The following is a 23688-nucleotide window of genomic DNA, read 5'->3' on the forward strand; positions in this document are numbered from 1 at the left end:
TAATCAGAAAGATCACTCCAAAGTGCAGAAAAAAATACTGAAGGGGTGAGACTAGAGTCCTAGTGATGCAGGCAAAAGAGAAAATGGTAGTTTTCGAGAGATGCTTAGTAAGTAGATTTTACTGATCTTAAGGAGAAATGGGATTTGGGCTCTGAGGGATGGGGAAGGTGAAGGAAAAAGAAGAGTAAAAATGTCCCTTCGTTTTCAGTGTTGGCTGGATGACTGATGGAACAGTGCCTGGGCTAGGAAACACAGGTGTCAGGAGAAGAGAATGAGGTGAGTTATGAACACGTTCAATTTGTGGAGCCTGTGAGTAATGTGGGGGGTGTGGGGGTGTGGGATGAGGAGCAGGATGTACAGGCCTGAAGCCCGGAAGAGAGTTTTAGACAAGAAATAAAAATCTGAGATCCATTAGTAAGTAGATGATCATCAATCCTATGGGATTGACTGAGAAATCTTAGGGAAAGAATATAAAGTGAGAAAGAGTAGGGTCACAGACCAAAGCAAGGAATGCCATATTTGGATGGATCGTAAAGAAAGGATCTTACGAAGGAGTCTGAAAAGCAGGAGAGAGGGGAAAAAAAAATGAGAAGGGGAATCTTTTGAAATGTGAGAAGAAAGCATTTCAGGCAATTTTTGTATAAAAGAATAAGAAGGGTCTGGAAATTGCACTAGGGAATGAGGAAGACATCGCTCCCTCCTTCGAACCTGGACAGAGTGGGGGAAATGTGTAACTTCTATGTGAAAGACAGCAGAAGTATAGCCTCCTTATGGGAGAACTATGTCTTAATTGAGGCAAGGTGGTGCACATTCTGAGAAAAGAGAGAGTGTTCCTATATTACAGAAGGGATTTCTAGAAGATGTGGTTGGAGGTTTGGACAAAATGCCCTGAGAGGCATGAAGATATGTTTGTAGGGTCCATTTCTCCTTCCACCACCGCAGTGTTCTTAACATACCAGCAAGACAAAAGCACCATCTCTCTGAATAATAATATCCAGACATATGGGTGATAGTCCACCAGACATGCAGGACTCCATGGTAGTGACCAATGGGGCCAATAAGTAAGAAGCAATATTTTGCAAAATAAAACAAATCTGGAATACATAGGTTTAGTTTGATAAGCTCCATAAGCTGCTGTATATATCAGTGATTCCCAAATAACAGAGAAGAAATGTTCCCTGATTCGAGGCAAAGTGACAAAAATGCAAATAATGTAATGAATTTTTCAATAATATTAATAATTATTATTTCAATTCAATAATGGCCCAATAGATTCAATTTTAATAACAGTTCTTTACCCTTAAGTTATATTATTCCTTCAATTTTTGGTTGTTAAAACTGGTTCTTTTATGAAACGATGGTAATAATAAAAGACAATTTATCTAAATGATCTTTTTTGGTAAGATAAAAGAGTGGAAACCTATTAATTTTATTGGTTTTTGAAAACTCTAAATCTGGAAACTGTTCATTGGTTTCTACCCTTGTGAATATTTTTTTTCCAGTGTGATATAATTTATTCATACCAATTAAGAATTAGGAAGATGGGACTTAAATGTTACTTGACATGATAGTCTTTTTGTCAGCTGCCAAGTAGCATCCATAGCATTCCCTCTGGAACACAGTTTGGGGGAGCTAGTGGATGTATGAGAACTCTAAGAACAAAGGATTCTGCATTCACTTACACTTGGTAAGCCTTGCATACCAAATCTTTCTCCTGTGTTTTGTAATGTACATATCACATGAAAGACTAAGAAATCTTGGAGTCAAGAAATCAATTAAATTTTGTTTAATGGGTGAACAAACAAATTTGTTTGCTACACAACTAATTTTGTTGTCTGGCACACCTAATTAATGTCTCCTGGAATAATCTTCTGTGAAGACCAGTTCAAGAAGTGTTTGAATGGTTGCTCTTGAATAGTAATTAAAAATGTATCTCCATGCTATATATAGGAAATCCAATCAAAGCTGAAGCCTATTGAAGTACAATTTAATTTTTAAAAAATTACATCATACTGGGGCACCTGGATGGCTCAGTGGGTTAAAGTCTCTGCCTTCAGCTCAGGTCATGATCCCAGGGTCCTGCTCTCTGCTCAGCAGGGAACCTGCTTCCACCTCTCTCTCTATCTGCTTGCCTCTCTGCCTACTTGTGATCTCTGCCTGTCAAATAAATAAATAAAATTTTTTTAAAAATTATATCATACTGATTTTTACATACCTCTGTCTGTTGGCCATGCTCAAAAATAACAATAGCAAATATATATGTGGCATTTACCATGTTTTGGGCACTATTCTAAACACTTTCAGACGTGTTAACTCATTCATTCTTTGAAACTGCCTACAAGGTATTATAATTATCCCCATTTTATGAATGAAGGTACTAAGCCACAGAGGGATTATGTCGCTTGTCCAAAATCATGCAGTTTGGTCCAGAGCTCAAGCCTTTGGTCACTCTGCTGTGTTGCTTTCTCACAGGTTCCTTATAGCTGGCAGAGTCGCCAAAGTGAATTCATGGCTGCATGGCTGGACTGGCCACCTATAAACTTGCCTAAAGAATGAATGGTGGGAGCACTTGGGTGGCTCAGTGGGTTAAAACCTCTGCCTTCAGCTCAGGTCATGATCGCAGGATTCTGAGATAGAGCCCCGCATCGGGCTCTCTGCTTAGCAGGGAGACTGCTTCCTCTCTCTCTCTCTCTGCCTGCCTCTCTGACTACTTGTGATCTCTGTCCGTCAAATAGATAAATAAAATCTTAAAAAAAAAAAAAAAAAAAAAGAATGAATGGTGGATTGAGGTGCTCTGACACTATTCAGCAAGGGTTTACCTGATCAAGATTGACTGTTTCTCAAGCTTGGTCCCACCATAAGACATCATGAACTTTCCACAGACTTTGGAAATAATAAGGGCCCAGGGTAAATTCTCTTTGAAAGGAGTCACAAAGGTAGGGACTGACCACACTTCTAAGGAACCAGGGACTCAGGGAGAGAGCCTATCTCTAGTCTCTCTGGAAGAAGTTGGCCAGGATGGACTAATATCTTGGTCAGGATTTACTCTGGGAGAGGCTCTGGTTTCAAGGCTCTTGTCACAAAGGCTTCTGGGAAGTGGTTAGATTAGTGCTGGCTAGTGGCTGAGGCTGGGGTATTGGGCAGAGCTGGTGTGAGGGAGGACAGAGGACTGCTGACACCTAATTGGGCCACCTCCCCAGTTCTCTGTTGAATTCTCAGACTGCAATTAACCTTTCATTTGAGAAAAATAACATTCTGCTTTTGTGCTTGTTAAGAAACCGCTCACATAAAACCAGTGACTCAGTTGTCCTCCCCTGAAACAATTATTTGCCACCAGTAAAGGTCTGTAAGCATTCAGTACTAATTTAAGTTCAAGATTGTTCTGCTCCCCTGTTTTGTGGCCAAATTATATTGGGAAAAACACTTCCAAATACCTCTGGATATCTTCAAAGTTCATTCTGTGTTTCAGTCATAATCAAGGTTTTTGTTTTGTTTTGTTTTTTAAGAATGCCAAAGCCAATCCCCTTGGGGTGGGAAGGGGCGACTAAAACATCGAATTTAAAGAAATTAAAGCAAGAACTAAAAGAAAGTTGGTAGAGAGGAGTTGAAATTAAAGTCATACCTTTGACTGGCAAACATAGTTTTAACAAAACCATATACAACACTGTTAATTACAAAAAAAAAAAACCCAACAACCAAAGGGAACTTACAAATATAAGTAGTAAATCTATTTGGCCAATTTGGGGGTATAACCAGGCATAGGCGCTGAGAGAGCATACTTGTCTGTTCCTAAAACGTTAGCAGCCAAGTCCAAGGATGGAAGGCAAGAAAACGCTCTTCTATAAGGGGGTAGTTTCTTACTGTTTCCTGAAAGAAAACTTTTCATCCTGTTATCATATTTTTGCCCCTTTCCCACTAAACTGACAGAAAAAAATTCAATTTTATCGCAGGAGGAGATGGTCATCCTGAAAATCAAAGAGTAGGGTGCAGTTGAAATTGCTTGACAAATCATATTAAGATATAAGCACTTGGCTTATTTGGAGATACAGCCAAATATTTGGGGGCCATTTGCTGATAAAATTGTATGTCAGAGAAATTCAAGCTTTTGAAAAGTCCCATGCTAGTATTATTTTGGGTTGCCAGTTTGTTTTTACTAGTAATTACACATTAAAATTCCACTTTGTTTCGCTTAACAGATGGCATGTGAGACCATAGGTGACAAAGACAGATTATCAAGGGAAGTGGTAGAAAATCCTTCTAAACTATTTGAAGAAAGGAAAGATTTTAAATCAGGAGTAATTAAACCCAGCAGGAACTAAAGTCAAGATGCCCAGACTACCTAGTAGAGTCATCATCTCTAGCCTTATAGTTAAGTGATTCCGTGGTTCAGCTTAGACTTTCATTCAGAAATGAGTCTATTGTTTGATAAAGCAAAGTAGAACAGAAAGTTCTTAATATTAGTGGATAAATTATGGTTGATTGATTATTTTCTTAACGAATTGTGTTCTTATATAAATGCAGAATAAAAATTGCCCATAAATGTCTCAAACCACATACCTATGTCTTATTCTCTGAATAGCTTTATAGCATATTTAGTGCCTTTTAGGTATTTATTTAATTCTGCTTCATTTTTAAATAAGGATATCTATATATAGATATAGATGTAGATATAGATAAGGATATCCATATATATACAATATTTTATATATATATGTATGTATGTATGTATATATATAGGCTCAATAGCATAACAAGATTTTATATGTGGAGAAAAAATGCCAAGAGGGCATTGCAGGCATTTTTTTTGTTCATTCTCCAAGACCTAGCTGGAAGGTCACCATCCCAGGAAGCTCTCTCTGCTTTACTGGGACAAAGTTAACTGTTCCCTTTTCTCTGCTCCCATAGCTCTTAGTCCAGACCTCCACCAGAGCACATAGCTATTACTTTAATGTAATTATTTGCTTCCATTTAAGCTCAGAAGCAGAGAACTTGCTTTACTCGTGATTTTGTGTCCACACCTGGCACTGTGTATGGCATACAGTAGGCACACCATCATTACCACTGACCCATGGTCTTTTCAATGGGAAGTAAAGGTAGAAACTACGGGAGGCTTGCAGATACAGCTATCCACACGCTGACATTGTCTGAGACTTCTTTTTTGCCTTTGAACTTGCCTGGTACCTCTGTCCAAAAGTCCACCCAACCTTGATTTTTTAAATTATTATTATTGTTAATTAATTAATTTGAGAGAGTGAGAGCAAGCAAGAGATCAAGTATGCGCGTGCACATCTAAGTGAGAGGAGATAGGGGAACAGGGGAAGGAGAGGGACAAGCAGAGTCTCACGTGGAACAAGAGCCCATCACAAGGGCTCCATCTCATTCAGGACCCTGAGATCACGACCTGAGTGGGAACCAAGGGTCAGATGCTTGACTGAGCCACCCAGGCACCCTGCAACCTTGATTTTTTAGGTATGAATCTTATTGAGTCTTCTAGTGTGCCTAAACTCTAGCGTGTCCAACACTTTGGTTGTTCTAAATTGTATAATACTGAGCTCAATTTGCAGTTAGGGCACTGTAGAAGAAAATTCAGTTCCCACCTACCCAACTCTAGGGCAGTGCCCCTTTAGCGTTATCTCATCTCACTCTCTGTATGGATATGACTGCTATCCGGTCTTTAATTTAACTTAATTTATTGTGTTTTAAAAAACAAACACTTTATTGAGATGTAATTTATATCTATATTCGACACCTCTTTAAAGTGTACAATTCAATGGTTTTCAGTATATTCATAGAATTGTGCAGCCAATACTACTAATTCCAGAACATTTTCATCATCCCCCCCAAAAATCTGAACCAATTGGTCACCAACCACCTACCCCCCTAGCCCTAGGCAATCACTAATTTCTTTTCTGTTTTTATAAATTTGCCTATTATGGACATTTCAGATAAATGGAATCATATAATACCTGGTCTTTTGTGTTGGGCTTCTTTCATACAGAGTTTTCAAAGGTCATCTGTGTTGTACATGGATCATTACTTTATCCCTTTTTTTTAAATAAATTTTTTATTTTTTTATAAACATATATTTTTATCCCAGGGGTACAGGTCTGTGAATCACCAGGTTTACACACTTCACAGCACTCACCAAAGCACATACCCTCCCCAATGTCCATAATCACACCCCCTTCTCCCAACCCCCCTCCCCTTTTTACTGCTGAATAATATTCCATTACTTCTATGTACCACATTTCATTTATCCATTCATTAGTCAATGGATATTTGGGTTGTTTTCACTTGTTAGTTGTTATGAATAGTGCTGCTATGAACATTCCTGTGTAAGTTTTTATGTGGACATATGTTTTCATTTCTCTTGAATGTATACCAAGGTGTGGAATGTTGGGTTACAGGGTAACTCTATGTTTAACATTTTGAGGAGCTGCTGATCTGTTTTTGTTTTTTTCTTTTCTTTTCTTCCCTTCCTTCCTTCCTTCCTTCTTTTCTTTTCTTTCTTTCTTTCTTTCTTTCTTTCTTTCTTTCTAAGATTTTACATTCTTACATGTCGGAGGGAGAGAGCACAAGCAGGGGGAGCAGCAGGCAGATGGAGAACTGGTCTCCCCACTGAGCAAGGAGCCTGAAACGAGACTTCATTCCAGGACTCTGGGATCATGATCAGAGCTGAGGAAAATGCTTAACCCACTGAGTCACCCAGGCGTCCCTGCCATTCTGTTTTTAAAAATGGGTACACCATTTTAGACTGCCACTGGCAATTATGAGACTTCCAGTTTTCCCACATCCTCACAATAGTTGCTGTTGTCTGTCTTTTTGATTATAGCTAATCTAGTGTGTTGTAAAGTGGTATCTCATTGTGGTTTTGAGTTTTATTTATCATGGCTGATGATGTTGAACATTTTTTCATGTGCTTATGGGCCATTTGTATATAGTCTCTGGAGAAATATCTACTCAGATATTTTGCACATTTTAAAATTAAGTTATATTATTATTGAGTTGTAAGAGTTCTTTATATATTCTAGGTATAGTAAGTCCCTTAACAGGTATACAATTTGCAAATATTTTCTCTCATTTTGTGGGTTTTCTTTTCACTTTTGTTTGATGGTAACTTTTGCAACACAAAAGTTTTTCATTTTGATGTAATTCAACTTATCTATTTTTATTTTCTGTTATTGCTTGTGCTTTTGGTTTCAAACCTAAGAAACCACGGTCTTCTCTAAGGTCATGAAAATTTAGGCCTTTTTGATAAAGAATTTTATAGTTTTAGCCTTATATTTAGTTTTTTTAAATCTATTTTGAGTTAATTTTTTATACAATGTGAGGTAAAAGCCCACTTTATTATTTTGCATATGGATATCCAGTTGTCCCAGACCCATTTATTACAAACATTGTTCTTTCTCTCACTGAACTGTATTGACAATTAATTGACTGTGAATGCAAGGCTTTATTTCTGGACTCTAAATTCTATTCCGTTGATCTAAATGTCTGTCTTTATGCCAACATCATACTTATTTTATTATTGTAGCTTATAGTAAGTTTTAAAATTGGGAAGTGTGAGTCGTCCAACTTTGTTCTTCTATATCAAGATTACTTTTTATTTTTAACCTATTCTGGGTTGCTAGGATTTCCTTATGAATTTCAGGATCAGTTTTTTAATATCTGTAAAGAAGCCACTTGGGGTTTTGATAAAGATTGAATTGATTCTGTAAGTCAACTTGGGGGGTATTGCCAATGAACACAAGTGTGTCCATTGTATCTAATCCATGAAAAATACACATCTTTTTATTTATTTACATTGTCTATTGTTTCATGATGTTTCGTAGTTTCCTCAATAGAAGTTTTACATTTCCTTTGTTAAGTTTATTTCTAAGTGTTTTATTCTTTTGATGCTATAGTAGATGGAGCTGTATTTATTTATTTATTTATTTGACAGAGAGAGAGAGAGAGAGAGAGAGAGCAAGAGAGGGAACACAAGCAGGGGGAGTGGGAGAGGGAGACACAGGCTTCCTGCCAAGCAGAGAACCTGATGTGGGGCCTCTATCACAGGACCCTGGGATCATGACCTGAGTGCAAAGCAGACACTTAATGACTGAGCCACCAGGTGCCCCAGATAGTGCTGGTTTTTTTTTGGTGATGCCTACAGCTTTGCTTTTTTTTTTTTTTTTTTTTTTTTCCCTCCAACATTTCTTTGGCTGTTCAGGGTCTTTTGTGACTCCATTTTAGAATTGTTTGTTCTAGTTCTGTGAAAAATTGTATTCCATTAAATGTGCAGATCACTTTGGGTAGTATAGACATTTTAACAATATTTCTTCTTCCAACCTATGAGCGAGGAATGTCTTTCCATTTCTTTTTGTTGTCTTCAATTTCTGTCATCAGTGTTCTATAGTTTTTAGAGTACAGGTCCCCTCACCCCTTTGGTAGGTTTATTCCTAATAAGATACTATTATTTTTGGTGCAATTGTAAATGGGGTTGTTTTCTTAATTTCTCTTTCTGCTCCTTCATTTGATGTATAGAAATGCAACAGATTTCTGTACACTGATTTTGTATCCTGTGGCTTTACTGAATTCTTTTATCAGTTCTAGCAGTTTTTTGGTGGAGTCATTAGGATTTTCTACATTTGGTATGTGGTCATTACGCAAAAAGTGAAAGTTTTAATTCTTCCTTACCAATTTGGATGCCTTCTATTTATTTTGTTGTTTGATGCTGCATCTAGGACTTCCAGTACTATGCTGAATAAAAGTGATGACAGTGGACATCATTGTCTTGTTCCTGACCTTGGGAGAAAAGCTCTGTTTTGCCCCATTAAGGATAATACTAGTTGTGGGTTTTTCATATATGACCTTTATTATGTTGAGGTATGTTCCTTCTAAACCTACTTTGTTGAAAGTTTATCATGAATGGCTATTGCACTTCGTCAAATGTTTTTTCTCCACTATTTAAATGATCATAAGGTTCTTAACACTTTCTTTTATTAATGTGGTGTATCTACGTTGATTGATTTGCAAATATTGAACCACTCTGGCAACCTAGGAATAAATCCTACTTGATCATGGTGAATGTTTATTTATTTATTTGAGGAGAACGAGCATGAGCCAGGGGAGGGGGGTAAAGGGAGAAGGAGAGAGACTCTCATGCAGACTCCTCACTGTGCGTTTGATCCCACTACCCTGAGATCATGACCTGAGCCAAAATCATGAGTCAGACGCTTAACAGACTAATCCACCCAGGAGCCCCATGAGTGGTTTTTTTTTTTTAAGATTTTATTTATTTATTTGACAGAGAGAGATCACAAGTAGGCAGAGAGGCAGGCGGGGGGCGTGGGGAGCAGGTTCCCTGTTGAGCAGAGCGCCAGATATGGGACTCGACCCCAGGACCCTGAGATCATGACCTAAGCCGAAGGCAGAGGCTTAACCCACTGAGCCACCCAGGTGCCCCGATTTTTTTTTTTAATGTATTGTTGAATTTATTTTGCTAGTACTTTGTTGAGGATTTTTGCATCTATGTTCATCAGGGGTATTGGCCTGTAGTTCTCTTTTTTTAGTCATGTCTTTATCTGGTTTTGGGTATCAAGGTAATGCCAGGCTCATAGAATGAATTTGGAAGTTTCCTTCCTTTACTACTTTTTGAAATAGTTTGAGAAGAATAGGTATTAACTCTGCTTTAAATGTTTGGTAGAATTTTCCTGTGAAACCATCTGGCCCTGGAATTTTGTTTGTTGGCAGTTTTTTTGATTACTGATTCAGTATCTTTACTGGTTATTAGTCTGTTCAAATTTTCTATTTTTTTCTGTTTCAGTTTTGGTAGTTAATATATTTCTAGGAATTTATCCATTTTTTCCAGGTTGTCCAATTAGTTGGCATATAGTTTTTCACAATATTCTCTTATAATTGTACTTCTGTGGTGTTGGTTATTATTTCTCCTCTCTCACTTGTGATTTTATTTTTTTGATCTTTTCTCTTTTTTTCTTGATAAGTCTGGTTAGAGATTTATCAATTTTAGTGATTTTTTTCAAAGAACCAGCTCCTGGTTTCATTGATCTGTTTTATTTTAAATTTTTTTTTTTTTTTTTTTTAGTTTTGATGTCATTTATTTCTGCTCTAATCCTTACTATTTCTTTCCTTTTGGTGGCTTTAGGTTTTGTTGTTCTTTTTCCAGCTCCTTTAGGAGTAAGATTAATTAATTTTTTTGAGATTTTTTTCCTCTTCTTAAAGTAGACCTGTATTCAATATATTTTCCTCTTAGAATCACTTTTGCTTTATCCCAAAGGTTTGGGACTGTTGTGTTTTCATTTTGATTGTTTCCACATAATTTTTTATTTCTTCTTTTATTTTCTGGCTAGCCCAATCCTTGTTCAGTAGCAGGTGATTAAACCTTCATGCATTTGTAATTCTTCCAGATTTTTTGTGTGTGACTGTATCCTAATTTCCTAGGGTTGATGATCAGAAAAGATGCATGGCATAACTTCGATCTTCTTAAATGTGTTAAGGTTTTTTTTGTGTGTGTGGGCTAATATGTGATATGTTCTGGAGAACATTTCATGTGTACTGGAAAAGAATGTGCATTCTGTTGTTTTAGGATGGATTGTTCTGAATATATCTGTTAAATCCATCTGGTCCAGTGTGTCATTCAAAGCCATTGTTTCAGTGTTGATTTTTTGTTTAATCTCTCCATTGATATAAGTGGGATGCTAAAGTCTCATACTATTATTATTATCAATTAGTTCCTTATGTTTGTTATTAACCCAACATAGGGTGCGTAAATATTTAAAATTTAAAATATTTAAAATCTTGTTAGAGTGACTTAATTATTATTATATAGTGACTTTCTTTGTCTTTTGTTACAGTCTTTGTTTTAAAGTTTATTTTATCGAATATAAGTATTGTTACTCTGGCTTTCCTTTGTCATTTTCTTAATAAGTGTTCTCCATCCTCTCACGTTCAATCTGCAGGTGTCTTTAGGTCTAAAATGAGTGTCTTGTAGGAAGCACATAGATGGGTCTTTTTTTAATCCATTCTGTCATGCTGTGTCTTTTGATTGAAGCATGTAGTCCATTTACATTCAAAGTAATTAACTGATAAGATACGTATTTATTGTCATTTTGTTATTTGTTTTGTTGTTGTTTCCAAAGATTTTCTCTGATCCCTTCTTATTTTTCTCTCTTTCATGGTTTGCTGATTTTCTTTAGTGATATATTTGGATTTCTTTCTCTTTATTCTTTGTATATATGGTTACCATTAGGTTGTATATAACCCCTCCTGCATATAGCAGTCTATATTAATTCGATGGTCATTGAGTTTGAACCCATTCTTTACTCCTCTCCTCCCCACATTATTAGGCTTATGTTTTTATATTTTACATCCTTTTATTTTGTGAGTACTTTGATTTTTTTTTTACAGTAACATTCATTTTTACTGCTTCTGTGTTTTCTACCTTTATATGGTCATTTTTTCTTATACAATTGCCAGGGTGATATATATTTGACTTAAAAGCCAAATTTGGCCTGTAGGTATATACGTTCTTGAAATTTAGGCCAAGAGTGTGCTCTCTAGACAGACATCACATTCAAACTTTTTATTCTGCATTTTTTATATTTATACATTTATGTTTATATATTTATATTCTGTGTATATCTTCTATTCTGCAGTTAAGCCGGGTATTTAAAGGCTTTGAAGATGGTAATGCTTGCAATAAACCAGCTTTCTTTTGGCATATTTATTTATCTCAATGGAGTAATTTCCTGGTCTCTGAACTTTGAAATCTTGCAGTCATTGTTGATAACTTTTGTAAAGTTTTTTTTACCCTTTAAAATCATCACCCTATGTATTTAACAGCACTGAACTGTACTTAAAAATGGTTAAGATCGTTAAAAAAAATCACCCAAATTAAATACAAATAGATTCTTATTGTATATGATTTAGACAATCAAAAGTACAAAAGCTCTGCAAGTCCTCCTTCACTTCTCTCTAGCAACCCTTCCCCTTTTACAGATAATTATTGTCACTAAATTGGAGTATGATTTTTTTGGTTCACTTAGAGACTTTTACACACACACACACACACACACACACGGCTATTAGTTTTTTACATAAAAAGTAGGCTGGGATAATATCATGGAGGTTCCTTAAAAAGTTAAAAACAGAGCTACTCTATGACCCAGCAATTGCGCTACTGGGTATTTACCGCAAAGATACAAATATAGTGATCCAAAAGGACACCTGCACCCCAATGTTTATAGCAGCAATGCTCACAATAGCCAAACTAGTAGCCAAACTAGAAAGAGCCCAGATGTTCATTGACAGATGAATGGATAGAGAAGATATGGTATATATATATATATATATATACACACACACACAATGGAATACTATGCAGCCATCAAAAAATGAAATCTTGCCATTTGCAATGACATGGATGGAACTAGAGGGTATTATCTGAGTGAAATAAGTCAACCAGAAAAAGACAATTATCATATGATTTCACTCATAGGTGGAATTTAAGAAACAAAATGGAGGAGCATAGAGGAAGGAAGGGAAAGATAAAACATGATGAAATCAGAAAGGGAGAAAAACCATAAGAGATTCTTTTTTTAAATTTTATTTTATTCATTTATTTGGCAGACAGAGATTACAAGTAGACAGAGAGGCAGGCAGAGAGAGAGGAAGGGAATCAGGCTCCCTGCTGAGCAGAGAGCCCAATACGGAGCTCGATCCCAGGACTCTGGGATCATGACCTGAGCAGAGGTCTTAACCCACTGAGCCACCCAGGCGCCCCACCATAAGAGATTCTTGACCATAGGAAACAAACTGAGGGTTGCTGGAGGGGAGGGAAGTGGCTTGGATGGGGTAACTGGGTGATACGCATTAGGGAGGGCACAAGATGTAATGAGCACTGGGTGTTATATACAACAGAAGAATCACTGAACTTTACTTCTGACACTGATAATACACTGTATGTTAATTAATTGAATGTAAATAAAATAAAATAAAATGTAGGCTGGACAAATATATCCCTATCTTATTGACAATAGGAGCCTTTAGATGGAGAAAGTTCAGTAAAGGGGAATGAAGGAGAACTTTTCAGTTTTTAGCCATTACTGTCAATGTTGCATGAACAAGATTTGCATACATCTTTGTATAAAAGCTACATCAGCAAGACAGGAAACCTGGATGCTACAAATGAGAAGAATGGTAGACTATGTAAAAATACTATACTGTATCAGTCAGGGTTCAACCTGAGAAGCAGAGCCAATAAGGAAAATAAATAAATAAAAATATTAGATAGATTGATAGATAGATTGATGTGATATTGGGGCTGATTAAGGAAGTCTGAAATGAGCAGGGCAGGTCCTCAGGAAGCAAGAATCATAGGTAGCTTGGAACTGTATCTTCTTTTGGAAAAAGCCTCTGTTCTATTTTTAAGGCTTTTCAGCTGATTGAATCAGGCTCACCCAGATTATACAAGATAATGCACCTTACCTAAAGTCAACTGATTAGGGGTTTTATTTACATTTGCAAAATACCTTTACAGCAAAACCAAGATTAGCATTTGATCGAATAACTGGATACTATAGCCTAGCCAAGGTGACACATCAAAAATTAAAAATTTATGGATAGCAAAAGACACTATAAACAAAAAGACAACAGATAGGTAAATATATTTACAATATAGGTAATAAAAATATTAATATTCAAAATTTATTGAGTTCCCCCAAATCAAAAAGAAAGCCAGGGCGCAGCTGATAGAAATATGGGCAAAAGATATGAACAGGAAATTCATATATAAAATATGATAGTCTGATGGAAAAATGTAAGAAAATGCTTAAACTCACTAAGAATTAAGAAAATAAAATTATTTGAATTTTCAAAATTAAAAAAATAAAATTTTAAATTTCCCTGGTAATTTTGGCAAACATTTTTTTAAGATTATTTATTTATTTATTTATTTGAGAGAGAGAGAGAGAGAGAGAGAGACAGAGTGTGTGTGTGGGGGGTATATGAGCAGTGGGAGAGGCAAAGGGAAAGAGAGAGAGAGAATCTCAAGCAGGCTCCACACTGAACATGCAGCCTGACAAGGGGTCTGATTTCCTGACCCTGAGATCATGAGTCAAAATTAAGAGTCAGTTGCTTAACTAACTGAGACACCCAGGTGCCCCTTGGCAAATGTTTAAAAAGGTGGATAATATCTAAAGTTGGCAAAAATGCAGAAGAACGGGCATTCTCATTCATACACAATCCTCTGGTGAGAGTGTACATTCCTAAAGACTTTTTTTTTTTTTTTTTTGGATAAAGCCTTTAAAAAGGAAATGTAGCAGTACCTATGAAAATTTTAAATAAGTATAACTTTTACTTGGTGAACTATTGCTATGAATCAATTGCCTTATTCCTTCTGTTAATCACCGACTTCCAGTATTAGTCTTGTATGACTGATCAGCCCAGCTGAATTCTCTGATTCTTCTCTTTGTATCTGAGTTCAACTTACACACTACTGCTAGATAGATCTCCCTAATCCTCTTTTTTTCTCTTACACACACGTGCGTGCACACACACACACACATACCACAGCATTGTTTGTAACAGCCTCAAGCTGGAAATGACCCAAATGTCTAACATAGCATGGATAAACAATTTGTGATATATTATGGAATATTTACAATAAAGAAAGTGAATGGACTATAGATTACAAACACTGACATGGATGATTCTCAAAAATATTCTTGGGCAAAAGAAGCAAAGATCAAAGAAAATACAGTATGATTCCATTTAGACAAAATTCAGGAAAAGCTAAATTAAAGTGTGTTATTTAGAGATGCATAGGTAGGTAGTAAAATCATAAAGAAAAATGAAATAAATGACAATTCCAGATGTCAGGGTAGAGATTTCCTTAGCTCAGTGAAGAAGGGAGTTTTGATTAGGGATGTGAATTCAGGAGACTTCTGGGATGCTGCTGATCTTGGACTTTTTGACCTTGATGAGGATAACATGTTAAGCTGAACATACATGCTTTATGCTTTGTCTCTATTATCATAATTTTTTAAAATGCCACTAGGGTACTTTCTGAGGAACTGGCAGTCTCCTATTTCTATTCTCCCCCGGCTTTACTGAGATATAACTAATGTGTAACACTGTATAGTTTAAAGTGTACAATGTGTTGATTCAATATACTTACACACTGCAAAATGATTACCACCATAGTATCATTGACCCTTGAACAACACAGGTTTAAACTTCATGGGTCCTCTTATATGTGGATGTTTTTCAATACAGTACATTCCTATAATGTGTTTTCCTTATGATTTTCTTTTCTCTAGCTTACTTTGTTGTAAGCATACACTATATAATACCTATAACATACAAAATAGGTGTTAATTGACTGTTACTGGTAAGGCTTCTGGTCAACAGCAGGTTAGTAGTAGTTAATGTTTGGGGGAGTCAAAAGTCATACTTGGATTTTTGGCTGTGCAGGGAGTGGGGGTTTGGGGAAAGGTAGTCAGTACCCGAAGCCCAGCATTGTTGGAGGGTCAACCCCAGCATTAGCCACTACCTCCAACCTGTCACCTGTAGTGGTTGCAACACATTTTGCCTTATCGTTTTCTAAATTAAATTTACTTTTCTGTTTATTGTAATGACTTAAAAATTGTTAAAAATAAATTAGATGAAAAAGACCATTATGAATTACTTCCTGCCTACAGAATAAAGGTCAGACTTCTTCACTTTCAAATTCCTCCATATACTGGCTATCTCAGCCTTTGTAATCCTACTCCTACTCCTGTCTTCACTGGAAGCCAAAAAAACCCCCAAACAAAACCAAACCCCCAAAAAAAGCCCCAACAGATACTAATTTTACCAAATTGCCTTTACAAAAAAAAAAAAAAAAAGACTTTTTCTCTTGTTCTTTATTTGAAAGTAAATGGGGGAGAATTTTGAATAGCTTACCACACATTTTTCTAAGATGAATCAGAGCAGGATGAAATGCCTGCTTGGTCTTTGGCTATAATGAAAATGTATCCACGGCACAATTTTCAGGAAGAACACATTTCTCCCAAGTCATTATCTAGTTAGCATCACGTGTTCACATTATGACTTTCCTTTTAGCTTAAATAAGCTCAAAAACTTTGTCAAAGTGAGGGTATGTGATGTTAGATGTTCTGTTGTGCCCAACACAACACATGAGAAATACAAAATGACAAGAATTGAGCCCAGAGTTCTCATGCACAGACTATCAGTTTTCACATTTAGTCATAGCCAACTTCACACACAGACGCCACTGAAAGAACCAGGGCCAAATGTTCCTGGAAAATGGGACTTCTGAGCCTCACAGACATTTGCTGCAAATACCTGAGCCTCATGCCTGGGTGGAGATCTCAGCAGGAAGACTGATGGGCAGCTTCCAGGGGAAAAACTGAGGGAGGGGCAGGATGTGGTCTTGGTGATTCATTAGTGGCCCCCCTTCACCACCCATCTGAGTCAGCATGCGGCCACATGGCCCCACATGGTGGCTCTTGAGCTGTCATACCAGACCTTCTATACTTGCCTTTATTAAAGCAGTTGGGTGATTTTGGAAGCCCAATTTACAGATGAGTACTTTTATTCTTTCTTTCTACATCAGTCAAGCAAGAAATTGTTGAAGCTTTCTGATGGACATGATATGGTGGCGTGAAGTGCTGTGGGGTGTTTTTAGACTTGCTTGTCTCACCTGGTTCTTCAAATGGTAAAGTAATAATATCACATATCTGCAGGCAGCCTAACCTAGTAGATGAGAACTTGGGTGCTGGGGCCAAGCTCACCGGGTTCAAATCCCCGCTCGCCACCCTTGGATTTCTCATTTCAGAAGTGTGCACATATCATTCTTTTTTGCCCTTCAGCATGAATTGTGTGCCCTTAATGGGATCGGTGCAGTGGAAACTAAAAGTCATCCTCGTTGGTGCAACAGTGGCAGAGGTCCCAGAGAGTTCCGGCAGAGCAGCGGTGGTTCTGTTGATGGCCGTGTCTGGGTTCCTGACTGGCGGACTGGATCACATTGTCCCAGGCTGGGCATTAACTTTCTGTGACCTCATTTGGGACACTGTTCTTGATTGCAGAGGCCTCAACTCACCATGCTGGCAATTCTGGGAGTTACACAATGACCTTTAAATGCTTAAACCAAACTTTTGGTTGTTTTTGGATGTAACTAAGGATAGGGCGCCTGGCGGGGGGATTCAGTGGGTTAAGCGTCTGCCTTAGACTCAAGTCATGAGCCCCAGGGTCCTGGGATGGAGTACCGCATCGGGCTCCCTGCTCAGCTGGGAGTCTGCTTCTCCCTCTTCCTTTCTCTCTCTCTCTCTGTCAAATGAATAAATAAAATCTTAAAAAAAAATGTAAGTAAGGATATTTACTGATTCAATGACCTGAGGAGCATTTATTACATTTTTCTCAACCTATTTTTTCATCTGTGAAGTAGCTTAGTAATACCTCTCTCTTAGGGGTAATGGCAGACTTACGTATGCAAATATATGCATATCCAGCACTCAGTATGGTACTGGCCCGCAGTAAGAGTGCCTAAAATATTAGCTATTATTATTAATAATTTGTTGGGCATCAGAGTGATAATGGAGTGTCTACAGTAAGAATGAATTTTAGTATGAGGAGGTTCTTGCCATTTACCTTGGAGCCAGGAATGACAGTTTGGAGTCTTAGAAATTGAAGATTATTACATGTTAGTTTCAAGATTCACATATGGTGACCCCATCTGAAGGGTTATATAGAAGAAATAATTCTCTTTATTGCAATGATAGGAACTAGGAATTTTTACGGCCCATGGCTTTAATTTATGTTTGGTTGATTTAGGTAACCATATATTTTTAGTTTTACTTATTTAAATGTAACATATCGACTGGAAAGGGCACAAATCTTAAGTTTGTAGCTTGATTATCATACAAAACAAATTACTGCTCAATACTAACATTACAAAGGTTTACTTTGTGCTCTCATCCTCCAAAGTTAACCACTACACAGATTTCTCTTGCCATAAATTGGTTTTGCCTATTTTTGAACTTTAAACCGGATTATATAGTAGGTACACTTTTTGTTGCTAAATATTACATTTTAAAAATTCAATCATGTTGCTACGCATACAAATAGTTTTCTTCACAGATGTACAGTATTGCATTATGCATATACTTTATTTATCCATTCCATTGTTAATCGACATTTGTGTGGCTTCTAGTTTGATTCTTTTTTTTTTTTTAGAAGATTTTATTTAATTTGACAGAGAGAGAGAGAGAGAATAAGCAGGGGGAGTGGCAGGCAGAGGGAGAGGGAGAAGCAGACTCCCTGCCAAGCAGGGAGCTTGATGCCCCACTCCATCACAGGACACGGAAAACATGACCTGAGTCAAAGGCAGATGCTTAACTAACTGAGCCACCTAGATGCCTCTTGATTCTATTAAGAATAATGTACTAAGAATATTTTTGTTACTATGTTTTTGTGCTCATATGTAGGCATTTCTTTTGCATTTACTCCTAGGGGCTGAATTGCTGAGTTACAGAGTAGGTATATGCTTAACTTTACTGGCAACAAAATTCCCAAAGTAGTTTTGCCAATTTGCAGTCCCACAGCATTTTAAGAGTTTGTCGCAGTCTATATCCTCACTATTGTCAACCCATTAAAATGTAGCCATTCTGAGGTGTGATATCTTGTTTTGTTTTCAATTTGCCTTTTCCTGGTAACTAATGATGTTGAGCACCTTCTAATGGTCATTGGCCATTTGGATACTCTCTTGTGTAAGAAATGTATTCATATCTTTTATCCTTTCTTAAAAATAATTGAGTCGTCCATTTTTTCTTATTGATTTATAAGAGATATTTATATGGCCTAGAAATAGTTCTTTGTGTGATTTATCCATGTAAAATATCTTCTCCCACATTGCTTCTTGTCTTTTCATTCTCTTAATGGTGTCTTTTGATGAATAGAGGTTTTATTTTTTTTTTTTTTAGAAGATTTTATTGACTCATTTGAGAGAGAGAGGGTGAGTGAGTTGGGGAGGAGCAATGGGAGAACAAGCAGACTTTGTGTTCAGTGGGGCTCAATCTCATGCGGGTCGATCCCATGACCCCAAGATCATTACCCGAACCAAAATCAAGAGTCAGATGCCCAACTGACTGAGCCACCTAGGCATCCCATGATGAACAGAGGTTTTAAATTGTAATGAGTCTGAATGATCAATCTTTCCTATTATGTTTAGTGCTTTTTTTTTTTAAAGAGTCTTAATTTTTTGAAATTATTTTTTAAAGTAATCACTATACTCATTTTGGGGCTTGAACTTGCAACCCTAAGATCAAGAGTTGCATGCTCTACCAACTGAGCTAACCAGGCACCCCCAAGAGACTTTATTTTTAAAAAGAAGTTTCAGGTTTACAGAAACATGAGCAGAAAGAACAGAGATTCCCATATATTTCTCTCCCCTCCCCAGATTCCCCTATTACTAACATCATGCATTGGTGTGGTTCATTTGTTACAACTGATAAACCAATATCAATACATTACCATTAACTAAAGTCCATAGTTTACATAAGGGCTCATCACTGTGAAAAAGTGTGAACACTTTGTGAAAGTGTTGTACACTTTCTTTTTGGCTCTGACAAATGCATAATGTTATTTATCAACCGTTACAGTGCCACATAGAATTTTCACTGCCCTAAAATTCCCCTGTGCTCCACCTCTTCATTCTTTCCCAGCTCCTGACAACTGCTGATCATTTTACTGCCTTTTCCAGAATGTTATATTGGTGGAATCATATGGTGTGTAGTCTTTTCAGACTTACTTCTTTCACTCAGTGATATGCACTGAAGGTTCTTCCATGTCTCTTCATTTCTTTTTAGCACTCAATAGTATTCCATTGACTGGGCGTACTGTAGTGTATTTAACCATTCACCTACTGAAAGACAACTTGGTGGCTTCCAAGTTTTGGCAGTTATGAACAAAGTTTCTGTGAACATTTGTGTATAGGTTTTTGTGTAGTCATAAGTTTTCAATTCTTTTGTGATAGCTGGATCATATTCCAAGAGTATACTTAGTTTTGCATGAAATCACTAGATTGTTTTCTGTACTATTTTGTATTCCCACCAGCAAATATTGAGAGTTCCTGTTGCTCCATATCTTTGCCAGCATTTGGTATCATCCATATTCTGAATATTGACCATTCTAATTGTTGTGTGGAAGCTCATTGCTATTTTAATTTGCATCTTCTTGATGACACGTGCTGTGGAACATCTTCTCATATGTTCATTGTTCAGCCATATATATTCTTTGGCAAGGTGTCTGTTAGGATCTTTGGCTCATTGTTTGTTTGAGAGAGAGGGAGAGAGCATGTGCATGTGTGAGTGAGAGCCCAGCACGGGGCTCCATCTCACAATCCTGAGATCACGCTTTGAGCTGAAACCATGAGGTGGACACTTAACTGACTGAACCACTCAGGTACCCTTAGCTCTTTTTAAAATTAGGTTGTTTGTTTTCTTATTGTTGACTTTTTTTTTAAGATTTTATTTATTTATTTGACAGATAGAGATCACAAGTAGACAGAGAGGCAGGCAGAGAGAGAGAGAGAGAGAGGAGGAACCAGGCTCCCCGCCGAGCAGAAAGTCCGATGTGGGGCTCGATCCCAGGACCCTGGGATCATGACCTGAGCTGAAGGCAGAGGCTTTAATCCACTGAGCCACCCAGGTGCCCCTATTGTCGACTTTTAAGAGGTTTTTTTGGTTTTGGGTTTTGTTTTGTTTTGATAACAGTTCTTTATCAGTTGTGTGTTTTGCAAATATTTTCTTCCAGTCTGTGGCTGGTTTTCTCATTCTCTTGATATTGTCCCTCACAGAGCAGAGGTTTTTAAATTTAATGAAGTCTGCATTAACCATGATTTTTTTCATGGGTAATGACTCTGTAAAAAGCCAAAGACATACCCAAGGTCATGTAGGTTTTCTCCTATGGCCTCTTCTAGGAATTTTATAGTTTTTGTTCTATATTTAGCTCTGTGATTCATTTTCTGTTGATTTTTGTAAAGAGTATAAGGTCTATGTCTAGATTTACTCTTCTTGTATATGGATGTCCACTGTTCCAGCACCATTTGTTGAAGAGACTGTCTTTTCTCTATTGTATTGCCTTTGCTCCCTTGTCAAAGATCAGTTAACTTCATTTATTGGAGTTATTTCCAAGCTCTCTGTTATCTTCCACTGACTTATATTTCTTATTTCATCAATACCACTGTCTGGTAATACCATTGTCTGGACTGCTAAGTCACATTCTTATGGATGCCTAGACATCCCCAGTGTGGAAAATCAAGCTCATTATATAGAGGATGGAATTATGGCTCAGTATCTATTTGGGCTTATTGTCCATGGATCCAGAACTAGTTTATTTGTGACCAGCTTAAAATGTACTAGTCTGTCTCTTTCAGTGGCAAGAGATAGAAACCCAACTCAAACTTAAAGAAAGAAATGTTTTAGCTCACAGGAACTAGGAAGAACTGAGTGGAACTGGCATCACATACATTCCAAATATCTGTCTCTTTCTGCTCACCTTCTTATTTAGAGGATTTTTAATAAGAAGAAAAAATAAGGGGCACCTGGGTGACTCAGTGGGTTAAAGCCTCTGCCTCCGGCTCAGGTCATGATCTCAGGGTCCTGGGATCAAGCTCCACATCGGGCTCGCTCAGTAGGGAGCCTGCACCCACCACCCCCTGCCTGTCTCTCTGCCTACTTGTGATCTCTGTCAAGTAAATAAATAAAATCTTTAAAAAAAAGAAAAATTAAAAACCAAAAAACCTACTTCTTACTGGCTTAAAGAATAATTTCTTCATTTCCTTCAAGTGTTTGTTCAAATCTCACTTCCTCAGTGAGATTTGAACACCTGTCTCCTTTTTACCGTGCTTGACTTATACACTTTATCCACTTACTACTTCTTAACATACTGTATTATTTCTTTATTTATGTTTTTAGTTTATTATCTCTCTTGGCTAGAATGTTAGTTCCACAAGGGTAGGGTCCTTATGTATTTTGTTCACTGAGAAATTCAAGCTCCTAGAACAGGGCACTGACAGCACCCCACAGGGTAGGTGCTCAACAAATATTGCTGAGTAAATGAAAGGGAATTTATTTTCTCATATAAGATGAAATCCTGAGTTGGATAGTTTCATCCCATTTATGTCTTTTTTTTCTCTAATCAATGAGGAACCCTATACTGATTTTTTAAAGACCACGCTTGCATATATAACAACAGAAATTAGAACAGATGCATAAAATAAATGCAACCCTCACAGGCACAGTCTTAATATAATTACTCAGTTGCAACAATGTTAATTTTGTTAATGTAAATTTATTAATGTTAAGAAGACATTTCTGGGTATAGCTAAATATAATAATTTGGACACAGCTTTTGAAAAGTTTAATAGCTGGAAATTGTTTTTTAAAATACACATTATTTATTTTAATAAAATTTCTTAGGAAAAAAATGAGGAACTCTGTCATGAGGATGACTAAAGGAAAAGGGCTGAATATATTAAAGTGAGATAAAGTATTTTTAAAAACTGTGAAATGTATTTAAAAATATAGAATTTCCATAAGGCATAATACGGCCAAAAGCACAAGAAAGACAACTAACACATTTTTTTGATGAGATCAACTGAATGCATATTTTATTTAACGTAGGTCAAATGAATTAAGAAAACTCCCTTTTGCTAAAATAGAAAATAAGATAGCGGCAAGGGATCTGCTGAGCTCTTTTAATATTAACTGCTTTGAAAAACTAAAGAATAATGTGAAAATGTTAACAAACAGACTGCATCGGTTGCAATATCGCTACACCTATGTGAAAGGCTCATGCTTATAAAATCTGAAGAGAAAATAACTACAAATCACCCTGTTAATCCAGTGGGCATTTATAGCTGAATTAAGTTTGTCCTTGTTAAAGAAATTATCTCCGTTTTTTCCCCCCTCAGGAATGCATGTAAAACAGTTCCTGTCTCGATGTATGCCTAAGGCAAAAAGTTCAGCGCTCAGTTACCTGCTGTGTGAAGTCTCCTATTTTGCAGGGAGCAAGTGAAATAGCATTTTAATCGGGAGTCTTGACCCATGCTCTTCTTTCTCCCTTAACAGCTCTGCAAGCTATTTGGCATATGAAGGTCCTGACCTGAGAAAACCATCTTGGATAACCACGCAAGGAGAGGGAAAAATGCAACACCTAGGAGATTTCAGTAAACAGTAGAATCATGCCAACCTAATCTGTGTTAAAATGCTTGGAATGTGGGAGCCGCCGATGATGCCTGTTGTCTGTGTGTCTGACTGAATCCTTTCTTTTCTCAGCGCAGCAAAGCCAAGCCTGGGAACCAGGCCAAATGCCTGCCACTTACCTTAAATTGATCAGCCACTTTGAGATTAAAACCCCTGAAAGCTGCCACACCGTGAAAACAAGGCCTCCTTCACATTAAAGGCAAATGGCGACTTTGGGTTTGCTGTGATCTTTTTTCCATTTTATCCAGTTTTTCACTGCGCACACTTTTTTTTTTTCCCCTTTCCATTTATGCTCCAATGTAGAAGCCAATAGTTACAGCATCTTGGCCAGGCATTCATTAAGGTTTACAAGAACAAAATTTATGGTTATTTAGGAGCCGGTACAAAGACAGACTGTTGCTGGAAAAAGTAAAAGAAATACAGG

At 37.0% G+C, this 23688-nt stretch overlaps 1 long non-coding RNA gene across 1 annotated transcript; it reads left to right on the plus strand.

Moving 5' to 3' along the window:
• The first annotated feature begins 205 nt into the window (after positions 1–205).
• On the plus strand, positions 206–23479 carry LOC131830386 (uncharacterized). Its single transcript, XR_009353134.1, has 2 exons — positions 206–276; positions 23130–23479. It is a non-coding gene; the product is annotated as an uncharacterized LOC131830386 (long non-coding RNA).
• Positions 23480–23688: the final 209 nt, after the last annotated feature.

The sequence above is a fragment of the Mustela lutreola genome, chromosome 4 (genome assembly GCF_030435805.1).
Source record: "Mustela lutreola isolate mMusLut2 chromosome 4, mMusLut2.pri, whole genome shotgun sequence".
Taxonomy (NCBI): domain Eukaryota; kingdom Metazoa; phylum Chordata; class Mammalia; order Carnivora; family Mustelidae; genus Mustela; species Mustela lutreola.